The sequence below is a fragment of the Rissa tridactyla genome, chromosome 11 (assembly GCF_028500815.1).
Source record: "Rissa tridactyla isolate bRisTri1 chromosome 11, bRisTri1.patW.cur.20221130, whole genome shotgun sequence".
In the NCBI taxonomy this organism is placed as follows: Eukaryota; Metazoa; Chordata; class Aves; order Charadriiformes; family Laridae; genus Rissa; species Rissa tridactyla.
This window is the reverse complement of record NC_071476.1, coordinates 18,382,197-18,394,422: the sequence shown is the minus strand read 5'-3', so window position 1 is coordinate 18,394,422 and position 12,226 is coordinate 18,382,197. Positions and strand designations below refer to the sequence as shown.

At 47.7% G+C, this 12,226-nt stretch overlaps 1 protein-coding gene across 4 annotated transcripts in view; it reads right to left on the bottom strand.

The window, feature by feature from the left end:
• GABRP (gamma-aminobutyric acid type A receptor subunit pi) overlaps positions 1 to 12,226 on the bottom strand; it is a 31,168-nt gene that overhangs the window by 16,095 nt on the left and 2,847 nt on the right. For 2 of the 4 annotated variants that reach the window (XM_054217871.1, XM_054217872.1), the window contains exon 1: positions 2,368 to 3,292. The exons of 1 other annotated variant lie outside the window; for it this stretch is intronic. The gene's annotated coding sequence lies outside the window, so the exon portion shown is untranslated. Of the gene's footprint in view, positions 1 to 2,367; positions 3,293 to 10,750; positions 10,861 to 12,226 lie in introns of those variants that run through there. One more of the 4 variants, XM_054217870.1, reaches the window with a different exon arrangement.

Sequence of the window (12,226 nt, the reverse complement as noted above, 5' to 3'; positions counted from 1 at the left end):
ATAAAAGACACTAGTGACAACTCAGCTCCTGCAGTCCTTGACAGGGTCACCGAATTTTAGCTGCCACTTTGTTTTCGATAGGGCTTTTCTGCTTTCAGCATGGGATGGCGATTAGCTGATGTTGAGAATGGCACCACGGGAAGGGATCTATGAAACAGAAAAATGTTTTGGCAGTCAGACTCTGAAGCCAAGCGAGATCCTGCCCACGTATGATGGATTCAGCATCTTTTAGTTCAAGGCTCCACTAATCAGCCACGCAGAAATGCTGCAGCTCTGCGCTCCATTAGCTTGTACCTGGGATAAACACGTGCTATTAATAGTAATGTTGGCAAGTCACTCAGCATGCAGTACAGGATAAAATCATTTCACTTTAAATGGGTTTCGTTGACTTTTCTGGGAGCGGAACCAGATCTTGGCTCCCGGCCCGAGGCTCCCACGGGCTCGTGCTGGCCTTGGAGCAGGTGCCACGATGGGCAGCTCTTAACCAAGCTCTGCTCCGCTCTGCATTTCTGCTCCCTGCCTGAAGCGCCGCTTCAGCTGCACACCTTTCCTTGAGCATAGGGACGGCGCTCTGCAGGATGGGCTGGGCAGTACAACTGCCACAGCTGCCACGGGGAGATCGTTACTCAGCCATCGTTAGTTTGAGCTGGAAACACAACACTGCTCGTTCTGCTCCGCTATGCTATTTGAAGTGTGTCAGAGTTTTCCTGCAGATACCGGCAAGCCAGCATCATTTTTGGATGGACGTGAGTTTTCCTCTTTATTATACTGTTACAAACTGGGAGTGACTACGCAAATCGTTAGTCCCCATGCCTTGCCACCAGCGAGAGCAAGATCCCAGCAGCTAAGGCCTCAACTTCAAACCTGGCTGTTCCACAGTAACCCAAATATCAGGAACTGGGTTAGATTCTTCCTGCGGCAGTTCACCACAGCCCAGAGGACACTCTGCCTTCTCAGCTAGTTGTACAGCTCTGGTGCTGTGCCATGGAACAACAGGGTTCCAGTCAAGGAGAACATCTTGGCCCATAGAGAGCCACTAAAAACACCTGAACATTCAAGAACCACCAGTGCAGGGCATCCCACTGGAGAAAGGATGTTTTTAAAAATAAAATATGCTCTAATATTTGTCCAAAATCTGAACTCCTAACAAGGCTTTGCACTTCTAGCCCTTTCTCTGAACGTCATGTTCAGATGTTTCCAGATGTTACTGAGTGCTCCTCACTATAAGGTGATTGTGCAGGGCTAGAGAGAGAATCATTTACCCACCCACAGCAACGTTAGACCACAATTTTGGTGTCAAAGGAGGAGGATGAATCCAGGCAGTTTAAATAAGAACTTCTAGGAAGAAAGGATAACTCTACAAATTAACATTTAATTAAAGTATGAGAATTCATGAACTTCAGCTGAGGAACAGTCCCTCATGAGCATCTGTTTTGCACAGGGGCTGTGATTGCTAGCATTTTGGTGCATCGGAGTAAGTTTCTAAACAGTTTTATTCTATCTGATCCCAGTTACCAAAACCTTATTTTGAAAAAAAAAAAAAAAGAAAGCCAAATTCTATTTATTTTGATGACTGACTAATAGCATAGAGACCTCTTATGTAGTCAAAAGCCTTCTTGGGACCCTGTCACGTCTTCAATTAGCAGAAGTGAAGCGTGCACTGCAAGTGTGCTACTGCCCTACAGTGAAGACCACTGAAACAAACCCACTCAGATACGTTATAGTTGCTGCTGCCACAGACCCAAGTGAACTACACAGTCTAAATTTCCCTGTGACATTGCTAATTCTTTGCAAAACAAGGAAAATCTTGTTTTCCTTCAGAAGGTGGCTGTGAAGATAATAAATACATGAAAGACTGCGAGGCAGCGACAGGGGGATCTGTAAGTACCTAACAGAGCTAGGAACTAGCCATTCCAAAGCACTCATGGGCAACTAAAAGCTGACACCAGTCCCCAGAGCTGAATAACCAAAGCATTTTTTTTACTCTTCAAGTGTATCAGTTAATACTGTTGCAGTTCTGCTTTTATTGGGCAGGAGCTTTCATCAGAGGTTACCAGCTTCATTAGTACAGTACACGGTGAAGAAATTAGTGTAAGACTGTGTATTTATGTTTCTCTGTCCAGTAAAGGATTTCAGTTTTCTCTGATAGGACAAAAAAACCCCCAAACCTTAAACACTGTTTAATCTGGGCGTTTTCCTACGCTCAGTGAAAGCACGGCACAGGCAATACCAGAACAGCAGTAGTCATGAAGGCAGCACTGGTACAACTGGTGGGGAGACTGCTTCCAATGCCCAAGTTATATAAAAATCATTCATTACGTAGACTGAGAGATAATAAAAACCTTGAGAATGTAATAGCTTACTTACTCAGCTCCGTGTTCTCCTATTGGCTGTGAAAATTATACAAAGATACAAGTGTTATAGTAAAATAGATCCAACTTAGAGTCCTCTGCGGAAGGCTGTGTCCGCTTCCAGAGAAATTTCATAAAATAATGCTTCTTCACAGCAAGCAACAACAGCAGCACGCGTATCCACTGCAGCTCAGTCTGTGCTTCCTTAACTCGGCTTTATTCCTCTATCTTTGATGGAGTGGTAAGAGAGAAAACACAAAAGGAGGAAAAAACTCACTGGCAGCCGCAGTGATTGTGTTTATAGGGAATGGGCTGTGAGGTGACAGAGATGTACAGTCACCTGACAGGGCCCAAAACGGTACCCGGGCTCCTTCGCACCACACCAAGGTAACCCAGAGCGACCGGCTGCCCCATCTCCGGGAGTCATGAGCTGTGAGGGAAGCCGGCAGGAACCACTGCTGTCCTGCGCCACCTCCCACTTTACTCTGTAAGCACTGTGTCTCACTGCACAGAGCAGAAAATGAGCATATTGGCCAATTTATAATGGCTGATGACATCCCAATGCCAGGCAATAGGAGCATTTATGAGAATCTAAAAATCCACCCAGGACCAAACCCGTATGACCAGTGTACTAAGCTTAAGGTAGTAATTTACAAGGTCAGATTTTACTAGAGCCAAATTGCTATGACTGCAGAACACGGCACACAGGCGCGCATGCGTCTCAGAATAAAACCCGGCTAGGAAAGATACAGAAAACAAAATAAATGCTGAAATAAAACCAGACTGCATTTAATTTGCCCATTTAGGTGTTACCTCTATTTATTACACAGAGTTAAAGATTTTCATGATGAACTCAGGCATCATTTGTCTACTTCCCTCGTGCTGTAAGGGAAAGCTCTGCAGGGAACACCGCGGGCTGCCTGTGCTGCGGGCAGGGGCGGTTCACGAGCACCGCTGGGCACAAGTGGTCCAAGGGCAGCCTGTGTCCCACAGCCCAGATCCTCACACAGTCCCCGCAGCACCCGAAACCTCAGCCTGCCTGCGCCAAACACAAGCGAGGCCATATCTGAAAATTTTAGGCAACCATTTTCACTGGGGTGTTTTCACAAGTGCTTTGATTCCCAGGACAAGGTTTGACAAACACCATATGAGGACACTTATTTTCATCTCAGACGTGGAGCGATGTGGCCAGGCTTTGCCATGGCTTGTCTCTGCTGCAGAACCAGCGCAGCCCTGGCAGCGCTTTCAGAACCTTTCTTCCACCCAGGCCCAGGCGCGTTCCTCCCTCATGGCCAACACGGCCGGCGCACAGGGATGGTGCTGCAGAGAGGCTGGACTCAGCCAGGGACTCCCCTTTTGCTCCCTGCGTTCACTCCCGAGGAGTCACTTTCCAGGAGAAGGCATCCCTACACCATCACCAGCAGTTTCCAGCTTCATGACCGCCTCGTGCTGAGCTTGCTTTGGCCACTGATGTGAATGCACTAGTTGCCAAATACAATTGCAAAATGATGAAAGAGGCAAAGAGCATCATACACCCTGGGATCAGACTTCCCTGGCTTTGCCAAAACGTGACTTCAAGGGCAACATATTTGTTTATCTAGAGAAGGTTTTGAGTGATTTAAGACAGATATAATCTGTCTTCCCTTTTTTAATGATTCTTTTTCCCCCTTGCCCAGCCTGAACTACGAGCAGTTTTCTGATCTTGAAAGACGACTACTCTGGGGATGTGCGTGGGCAGGGGATTCTGTGAGGAAAGGTCCATGGCATGACAACTGCTGCTAAAGTCAGGTATTCTGATGATTTATTAGGACAGCTGTTCAAATTTTAACTTACTGACCAAACAAACCATTAAAGGCTTTCCTTTTCAGTTGATCTAAAATGATTTGTCTCTCAGTTTCCTCAACTTTAACTTGAAATTTATTGTTTTTAAACTTTAAAGCTTGTTCTCCCCAGAAAAAAAAAAAAATAGCGAATTGCTATGTTTTTTATTTTTGAATGTTGAAAATGTATTTTGTCAGGCCAGGAGAAAATCTGAAGCAACTGCAAGGAAGAGAACGGAGTTAACAACAGGGAAACTTTTTTGTGCAACGTTTTTATGCAAGCCACTCTTACTGAAAACATTAGCTATTTGACACTAAAATCAATTTATACAGAAAACCCACCATTATTACAGAACTAAAGAGCTGGTGGGATCCTGTCACACGTCAGCAGATACACAAGCTCCCTCCTCGGCTGGTCAGGACAAAAAGGGACACTGGAGGCTGACGGAGGAACAGGGGACGGGAGAACCTGGGAGCAGTGCCTGTACCGGCAGGTAGGTAATATAGAAATTATTTCTTATTTTTTAGCTTCAAAAATCTCTTTTCTTGCTTATGATATTTTCTGACTAAAACAAGAAATTGAGAAAAGACTTCAAGTCTGTTAAGTAAAAGAAGATAAAACAAAGCACATAATTTGGGGTTGAAAGGAATGTCTCATATTGACTTAAATTTTCCATGGTTTTGTATTCTGCCAAAACCTCACTCAGTTTCTGGTTTGGTTGGAACTGGACTTTCTTCTGCCCTGCTGGTTTCCCTGTTTGAGAAAATCTGAATTCAACCAGGTTGTTTTAACAACTTGACCAAGTCCAGAAGGCCCTCATTGGCCCAGTGGTTGCCGGGAAGGGCAAGAGGTGCGTTTCAAAGCAGACGCTGTGGGGGCCCGGGCCCCAGCAAGGCACGTGCTGGCTGTGGCGGGGTGCGACAGCGGTGCTGAGAGCTGCCTGCTCAGTGACACACACCAACTGCTTTATTCTGCGTTTTGTTTCTTTTCAGTTGCTTGGAGTGGTTACCTGAAATCGTGGACAGTTACACGTGGTACTTGTAGAAATCCTTCAAGAACTTCTGTGAACTTCTGCTCTTGGTAAAAAATAGATTCTTTCCATCCACATCACTACGATTACATCACATGAAAAATTACCTCTCAATTCCAGAAACCGCAGGCGCTGCCGAGGTGACTCGCTGAGGCTATAGCACACACCTGTGCTTGCTTGAGGCAACCCTCGCCACGTTTCAGCGCACGGCCGACCCTCAGCGCTGTGTGGGGACCAGCCCCTACGGCGGGTGACCCACCCACCCACCCACAGGCCATCAGTGACCGCCCAGAGAGAGTCCCACGGACAAAGCGACACCAGGTAACTTAAAAATACAGAGCGCACTCCTAATTTCATATGCACTGGTACCACGAGTGGCACACACGTTTATATACACAGACATTATATGTATTACTACTCTTAAGAGAGGGGAACCAGGCCTGTTATTTGCATGACACCCATAAACCGCAGGCCTGATTCCTGTCTGTCTTACTCCAGTGGAAGTCAGAAGCAACTCCAAGATACAAGAAAGGTTTGCGTAAGATTAGATTCAGTTCTTACATAAGAATGCAAAAACCATGCCTGAGTAACGCATTTCTGTTTTCAAGATGTAAACTCTCATCCTTCAAGCTACTTGTGGGAAGTGGCAGCTTATGCTCACGCATCTGCCCACCCAACGTGGTACACAGGTCTGCCTGCAGCTTGCAGGACTGAGCTCTGTAAGTACGTACAGAAAGTCTTAAATTATATAAAAATCAAGGTTTCTGAGATTTACTTACGTGAAATAAATTCTTCCTCCAAAATGTCAAGTTTGGCTTCTGTTTGGTCAATTCATTTGCTCTATTTGAGCAAATACAATGTACATAAAATTTATAACTAATTACAGTTTTATACAGAAATTAGGCATGCTCCAGGTGGCTCTTCTTCTTCTGCACTAGACACCTAAACTCTAGCTCATCTAAACTTGCCTGCAGTTGTCAATCTCCGGTAGCTGCAGACCCGTGAGCTCGCAGCTGGCTGTGCTCAGTCCCGTTGGGCAATTACTTGGGGTTTCATTCACTGGGCAAACCTGCCCCTCGCTGCCGGCAGGGATCCAGCGCTGGGTACAGAAAGTTCAGCTTCCCTCCTCTAACAGGCAGGCAGCTCGCGAGCCCAGCAGCGCCGCTTTCTACGATTTTGCTCTCTACTTGCCAGCCCTGTAATTGTAACCCTATATATACGGTCCCTCCCACCTCAGCAGTTCTGCTCGCTGAGTCGCCTCCATTGTGTATGTGCAGGTATTTTATGTGAGACATAATTATTCCTGTTCCTATCAGCTGAGACAAGCATCCACAGGATTAACTCCCTCGCGGGACACCAAATTGTGCACCCCGAGTACCTTCTGAACTGTACGTGTGAAGAAGAGGATAATAACTGTAGGTACCTGTTACATTAACAGTAAATAAAGCAAAGGTGGTTTGCTGAGGCGCATTACTGAGTGCTCTGCTCAGTTCTGGGCATGCTAGAGAAGGAAATGGGAAATAAAAGGTAATTATTATGGAAAGATTCTCATGTGAGCAGAATTTGGAAAGAATGAGAGCGTGTCATTTAGAGAGAAAGTAGTTGCAGAGACACAAAGCTAAAATAAAGGAATACGGAGAGAAAATGCATCAGACGTTTTGTTTCTGATTATTCTCACATTCTATGAGACCGAGGGCATGGTCAATACACCAAAAGGCTACAGCAGACACACAGCCACAGTGAGCATGTGGAAATTTTTCTTCCAAGCTTCCAGGCAATAGGTAAATGTAAAATAAGAAACCTGCAAATGCACCGGGTAATTTGGGATGGCTTTCCTTGCTCATCTTTGATGGCCGTGACAGAGGGAAGCAGTTTCCCTTGCAGCGCTCTGCTGGCTGGCCGCCATCACAGAGTTCTCGGTACCATCTCCTGAAGCGTGCGTTGCGGGCGGACCCGCAGGGCTGTTAAGCAACGAGTGTGATTTAGCCGAGCGATTGCTACGTGCCCTGGCCCGCCCCGCCAGCAGGAAAAGCAGGAGGGACTCGCTGACCTCTCAGAGGAGGAAAGGAGTGATGGACAGAATCGCTTTATTTTGTCTTCATTCTCGCTGAGCATCTGCCTGCTTGGAGCAGACGGGTGCCGTGGTGTGCCAACCTCAGCAGCACCTTGCCGAGGGGGGAAAGGACCCGGCGTGGCTGAAGGGGGGGAGTAAGGATGGATAGAGCCGCCAGTAACTCATTAATTGAAGGCTCGACAACACGCTGACAAATGAGCATGTGAGAAAAAAATATGAGATGGGGCCCCAAGGAGCACGGTTCAGACGTAATCATTCATCTTACACACAGATTAGTCTGAATTTCTGTGGGGCGGTGAAACACTCCTCACCCACAGTCAGTTTTAGGGGAAAACCAGCCACGTAATGTCCGGAATGCCTCCACAGCCCACTTTTTCCCAACACCTTTATTTTGCTCTCGCAGGCAGCACAATCAAAGCTGCACTGCAGCTGCACATCCTTTCACGCCAACATTCATTTTTCCTCAATAAATACTCAATATCCACAGTAAAACCATGCAGATAGAAACACAACGTGCCAGCATTTAGCTTTTAGTGATAAATCCCTTTACCTATTGCATGAAGAGGAGTAATTCATATATGAATAAATAAAACCTTAGAGCCAGTGAGCACACCCACAATAGGCCACTACAACTTCGTATGAACAATTTAGCTTTCTTTATAATACTTTTAAAGCTGTCACAACGCCTTGGCATGGCGGGATTACCTGCAATGACTGGCAGGCCGGTCCCCATGTGCCTATTAACTGCGTGACCTTGCAGCCACCAAGAGCTTATTACATGAAGAGAGTCACCTCTGGACACCAACTGGAAGCAGATGAAGTACTGAAAAAGCGTGACTGACTTGCCCACAGTAGCTGCCGCAAAGAAAATGAATTGAAACCAAGCGCCCCACGTGCTGTTTGCCTTCCGCTTGCTCCGTGCAGTGAAGGAGATGTGTCCCAGGCGTCCTGAGAGCAGAGCTGTGGCCCAACACAGAGCCGCGTTCAGATGCTATAAATTTTACTCAAATCCCTGCATTTGATGTTTCCCACTGACTAGGCGCCTCTGTGGGTTATAAGAACACTTAAAAGCCAGTCCACCCAAAATTCCAGACGCGAGGTGACCAACTCTGAAGGCACCTCAGATCCTTTCAGGTTTGTCAGCTCTTGCCAACGGTTGGTGGCAGCTTTGCACCCCTTGCTTCCATTGTCCCCGCTCCCAGGGCACCACATTGCCACGGTTTGGTACCCTCAGCCCGGGCTGGGAGGGTTTGAATATGCCCCCCGGGGCCTCAGTGGTCCTCCCATCCCTTCCCTGAGACAGGCTGAAATACCTAAAGGTATTTAATCCAGATTCATTTTGATGTTACCTTCTTTTTAAAGACCATTCAGCACCATGTTTCATAGTGCAACATGCCATTTAATAGAGCAGTAAAACAAACAAGATTTTTTTTTTTTTTTCTATTTGGACTTCTCCTCCTTTTAAATCACTCAAGAAACAGCATAAATGTTGCCCGTTTCTAAGAATAGTGACTTAAGGTAGCAAGAGGCCAAGGCATTTGTCTCATAAGTGTTATCAATATCAGTCAGACTATCTGCCAAGAGAACGGCTCCTGCAGAAGACGTGCCAACAGCCCGTGGCTCAGAGCAGTACCCAGTCCCGCAGCTCTTCGGGAACCGCCGCTGGGCTGCAAGACTGCTGAACACAGGCAGCCACCGCGGGCTCTCCCCACGCAGCCGCCCTACACTTTGCACTGTGTTATCTTCCCTCCTTGTTTCACTTAGCCAGACCCCAACCATCCCCCCTCGCAGCTGGCATGGCGATGCCACCCCGTGGCAGGCGTTGGGCTGCGGAGCACCACCTTTATTTAAGATAATCCTTCACATGCGCAATCATCAATAACTGCTAACCTACTCCCTAGAAGACACAGATCAATTGACAGATTATTATAACCCCTTAAAATATTAATGCCCTATCAGGAAGCAATTTCACTGGGCCTAGAGACTCCTCCATTATTAGAAATTATGCCCCAGCCTTAAATAAATTAACTCAATAAATGTCTTACCATGAATACAAATTCCTGCTTAGGGCTTGCAAATAAAATGATTTAGAGCTGTTCTCTGAGGAAAGATGAGGCGTTTAAACTTGCAAAAGAGGAAGGGCTACCGTATTCATTAGTCTTTTGTTTTAAATGGACTTCTTTTACACTGAAGGCATCCCTTTCGGAACAGAGGAGGAAATCTTTGGAAAATTAGGTTGTTACAGTTTCTTACACTGGGCCGCACGGTTTCAATTCTGCAGACACCCAGATCTCTGCTGTACTCCAAAGGCAGCTCTGGGGCCGAGACCACCCCAGCCTCGGCAGCGGCTGCCCAGCGCCATCAGCACCACATCCCTGTGGGGCACAGGGGAGACCCCACAGTTCACAGGGTGTCTGTTAATAAAGCTTCAGCCTTAGCAGGTGTTTGTGATTTCAAGAAAACATAAGCATGAGCAAGCCCATGAATCATCCCAACCTCCTGTCAAAGTGTCTGCCCTCTTCGTATCGATGAATCGACTGCAGCAACGTGAAGGCCACACTGTCAGATTTCATTAGAGCTGCATTTCACACCAAAGGCCCCTGATGTTTCAAGAAGAGTATTACAGCTCAGCATCCTTTTACGAATCTCTGAGCTGGCAAGAACAACATGGAGCATCAGCAGAGTAATACCTTGTCTGTCCATTGTGCACACTTCCACCATTTCCATTTTTGGCCACTTTTTTAGGAGCAATTATACACACACACAGACTTCCTGTGCGCTATTGTACTGCCTCCAATGCAACTGATTTTCTCAGGTGAGCACAGCCTGGTTTGCTCTATCTGGCCCGTCCTTAGGGACAGGACAGCCCTGGACGGGTAGTCTGCAACCTCAGGAGATGTGTAGGCAGCACCCCATGATTTGGTTATCTGCCTGGCAGCAGCTGCCAGGTGTCACCGCCCGCCTGTGGGACATCCAGAGCCATGTCCTACAGCAGAGAGGGGTGCACCTCGAGCTCTGCTGCAGCGAAGCCCAAGCACAACATTTCCCCAAAGGACGTGCCTTAGCTCAAAATACAGTGTAAAGACAGACACGTTCCTAAGACAGTGCAGGTAAACAGATGCCTTCTGCAGATAACAATCAACAGGAACACCATGGGGAAGATAAAGTCTCTGTCTTTTCTTTGTGCTCAGGAATCGATTTGATGAGATTTTGATTGCTGATAACCACAGCACTCTTGTTTGCCCGTGAAGAGCTCACATGACTCTCTCGGTCCTGGTTTAAGATTAGAGCATGCCCCAAAAATGGACGCAATGTTTCCAGTTGTTACTTTTCAGTTTGTACACACATGAACAGTTCAGTCCCAAACTGCAGGTTACACATAAAAGACACAAGTCAGGATGAAAAAAATAGCCCCACTGATTCCACTGGACTGCATCATAAAGGTTTGTAAAAAACACCATAGATTCAACTTACTGTTTTCCCTTAGACAGAAATTCCATCAAAAGCCACCCACAGAGACGCTTAACACAGGGAATTTTGCAAGCGGAGCAGGGCGATTGCCTTGGCAGCAGCCTTCTCCTCAGCGTCTCCTCTTGCTGGCATGGACTTTGCACTTGTACCTGTTGCATTCCCAGCTGACCCAGCAGCAAGCTGTTGGGCTGGTGACATGAAGCTGCCCAGCAGGAATGCTTGCTTGTGTGCTGCAGCTTTTAACCGCGGCATCTGAATTTGCTTCTTGCCACCCTTGAGGGCTGGGATAAATATAACCCCAGCTTACACATGCGAGAAATGGCGAGAATGGGCGCGTGGGGGCAGGGAGAGGGGGCGCAGCCTGCTTGGGTCGGGGGGAGAGGCAAGCAGAGGAGAGCAGCTCCCCCTCTCCCCTCCTCCCACCCTCACCGAGCCCCCCATCCCCAGCCCTGGGAGCCCACTGCTGTGCCTGTGCCACCATGGGGCCTTCAGGCAACCACTGGCACCTGCGGGCACCACTTCCCAACCACGGCTCCCGGCTCAGAAACATCCCGCCTGCCTCAGCGTCCCCACAGACCACGCATTTAGCAGTCACAGGCAGCCACCCGCTGCCCTCGACACGAGATACCCCCCATGCCGGCCCCATCCACAGACAGCCCATACAGACACCATCAACAACCAGTTACGTTACATTTAAGGCCACTTAGCTCTCAAGGTCTATCTGTGCAGGGATAATGTTTCAAAGCAATTTGGCAAAAAGTAAGGTTAGAGGAGCAACTTCCCAGCTCTGTGCAACAGATTGCAGCCTCGTGGCTTCCTGGGAGTGTGGCACTTGTGCCGCTTGTGGTGGCCACCCCCTCAAAGCCCCTGCTGCCACCTCCCTCCTGTCCCCAGCACCTGTGGCTTCCCGCTCTGTCTCCAGCGCTGGCCAGGCTCTGCTCTGCCGCGGTGCAGCCGGCGATGGTCCTCGCTGAGGCCGGCTGATGCTTTGGGAGATTATTCCTTAATAGGCTGATCTCCGTGCTAGCAAAGGACCGGGGAAGGGAGGAATACATTATCAGCTCTAATCTGGCATTACAGCGTGCTTGCTGCTTGGGTTCTGCCTCCCAAAAGCAGAATTAATTGCTGGGCTAGAAAATGCAGATAAATCAATCAGCTCATACACTACATTTATTTTCTGTAGCTATGCATTGGGCTCCTGGCAGCTTAAAACAGCAGTGACACCCACTGTTGCTACAAGGAGGGATAAAGGTTGGGCTCTTGCCAAAGGCTACCTGCAGAAAGCTGTGGTTGCCCAGCACACAGGCAGGGCAAGGTGGTGGCACAGCTACAGCAGCCACCTGGAGCTAAACACCATCACAGCAGCAGTATTTCTGCCCCATTTCAGCGTTTAAGGTGACTGTCAATCCAGACCCATTGCAAAACTTACCTTCCTAGCTTTTCTAAAATAAATGCCCGAAAGTCAGGATAGAAAGAGGA